The sequence below is a fragment of the Ceratotherium simum genome, chromosome 2 (genome assembly GCF_057802395.1).
Source record: "Ceratotherium simum simum isolate JZ-2026a chromosome 2, ASM5780239v1, whole genome shotgun sequence".
Classification (NCBI taxonomy): Eukaryota; Metazoa; Chordata; class Mammalia; order Perissodactyla; family Rhinocerotidae; genus Ceratotherium; species Ceratotherium simum.
In genome coordinates, this window is record NC_141901.1 from 46802182 (window position 1) to 46804618 (window position 2437).

At 50.1% G+C, this 2437-nt stretch overlaps 1 non-coding gene across 1 annotated transcript; it reads right to left on the reverse strand.

Annotated features, from left to right (window-relative positions):
• Positions 1 to 1633: 1633 nt before the first annotated feature.
• TRNAN-GUU (transfer RNA asparagine (anticodon GUU)) lies at positions 1634 to 1707 on the reverse strand. The gene has a single exon. It is a non-coding gene; the product is annotated as a tRNA-Asn (tRNA).
• Between the last annotated feature and the right edge of the window lie 730 nt (positions 1708 to 2437).

Sequence of the window (2437 nt, forward strand, 5' to 3'; positions counted from 1 at the left end):
GTGCGGGGAGGGGGATGAATGGGCGGAGCAGCAAGGATTTTTAGGGCAGTGAAAATACTCTGTATGATACTATAATGGTGGATACATGCCATTATATGTTTGTCCAAACCCATGGAATGTAAAACACCAGGAGTGAACTGCAATGTAAACTATGGACTTTGGGAGATTATGATGTGTCAATGTAGATTCACCAACTGTAACGACTGTACCGCTCTGGTAGGGATGTTTATGAAGAGGGAGGCTATGCATATGGGAGGGGGACAGGGAGCATATGAGAAATCTCTGTACCTTCCCCTCTGTCTTGAAATGAGTACAGCCATGTTTGGCCATTCCGTTGACCTACAGCCACCAGCACACAAAGAAATATCAAGCGGCTTTCTGTGTGGTGGGAACTGGCCCTTCTCCCATGGAGAGAGTTGCAAATTGGAACACTTCAAGGCTCTTTGGGCATCGTAGTTCGGGACGGACTGGCCAATGTGCTGGGCTGGGACGATAACCAGGGAGAACAATGCACATACACAACTGCTGGGCTGGGACGATAGCCAGGGGGCTCAATGCATGGACGACACTGATAACCATTTGTGCATGGGAACACTAAATGCTTGCTCTGCAAACTCTGTAACTGCTTAGTCTGGAAATTACTGATGCTATATAAACTGCTGGAAACTGAGGCCTGGTGAGAGTCTCACCTGTGGAGGGGACGCCTTGCCCAGGACCTCTGATGATCGGAGTCCTGCCTAGCCGAGTCGACTGAAGGGACTCTCCCTGGCAGTGGGGCGTGGATGTTGTGAGTAACCGATCTGATGTGTTTTCTTTTCAGTCAACCTGGTGTTTCTCTTTCCGGTTGATTTGTGTCATTTCCCTTCAGTCGATTTGGTGTTTCCCTTTCCGATCAATCTGATGTTTTTCCCTCTCATTATATGACCTATTCGAATCTGCTGCTATCTCAGTTGATCTGATGTTTCCCTTTCTGATCGATCTGGTGTTTTTCCCTTTAATTATTTGACCTATTTGGATCAGTTTGCAGACTATCGCCTTTACTCTCCTGTATATAATAAAATATACCTTCAGTCCATTTGTTTGGAGTGGAAAGTTTCTTTTATGTCTCCGATCGAATCCACCAAACCTCTCAAAACACCCTCCAATATTGCTCTGAACCTGAAATGCTCTAAAAAATAGTCTTAGTTTTAAAAGTAAGCACACTTGAGAAACTCAATCTTCCCAAAGTAAGCATTTTGAAAAATGAATGCAAGCATGTCTAGAAAATGAGACACACACACACACACACACACACACACACACACACACAAAGAGAGAGAGACATTGAAGGAACAGAAGTTCGACTTACTCTTCCAAGCCTATAAAGGGCAGAATAAAGATTTCATCCCACCACACCAGAACCCGCGTTCCTAGGTCTCTGTTTCAGAAATTCCTCTAATTTCCGTATAAACGGGACATCCCAGCAGATGTTGTGTGAGAATCAGGTTGGGGAGGTGGGATGGCTCCTGACAGGTATTAGACGTGAGGTGGATAGGACCCAGAACACAGGAGGGTAAATTTTATATGAGGGAATCCACAGGTGATCAAGAGCAGGAAACAGGGGAGGCTCAGTTAAAAACCCACACCCATTCTACGTCCCTGGGTGGGCTCGAACCACCAACCGTTCAGTTAACAGCCGAACGCGCTAACCGATTGCGCCACAGAGACGCAGGAGACTGACTCGCCTGGCCTCCTTAGGGAGTGAGCACCTACTAACCTCTGCGCTCTGCCGCCCGCCTTGCAGGAAAACCGCAAGTTCCAAAGCCTCGGAAAACCAGAGAGATTACCATAATGAATCGTGTTGTTCCTCTCGTGGGAAACCTGTGCGTTGGGTGATTCCGAAGGCAGAAGGGCAGCGGAACGGCCTCTCCCTCCCTCCTTGCCGGTGACTCGATTCAGAAGGCAGCACCTCCGGAGTCGCCCGGGGCGCGACCCTCCCGGGCCTGAGCCGAGTGGGGCCCAAGGATCCCTAAACGCCCCGTGGGCTCCCGGGATGGCTCTTCCCGTCGCTTCGCCTTCACCCGACCGTCCTTCGTCACCAGCTCTCCCCAGGCCCGGGCCGGATGCGCGGGCTGGAACAAGTGTGAAGGACACACAGCGGTCAGAGAACGAGCGTTTGCCCACCCTTCCGAGAGGCCTTCGGGGCCAGTGGGGTGCTGCCGCTTCCTTCTTCGGATTCTTGGGTCCAGCACGCGAGCTCCGTGAGGGCAGGCGTCGTGTCGATGGTCGCCCGTGGGCCCCCTGGCCGAGAACAGGGTCTGGCACTCACCAGGGCTCTATTAGGTCTTGTTGAATTCATACATCGTCTTTAGCTTTTAGTCCCATGAAGAACCCTGAGAATGGAAAGAATGAAACGTTTCTCACAGCTAAATTTCTTCTTAAAAGGTCTTTTTTTCTA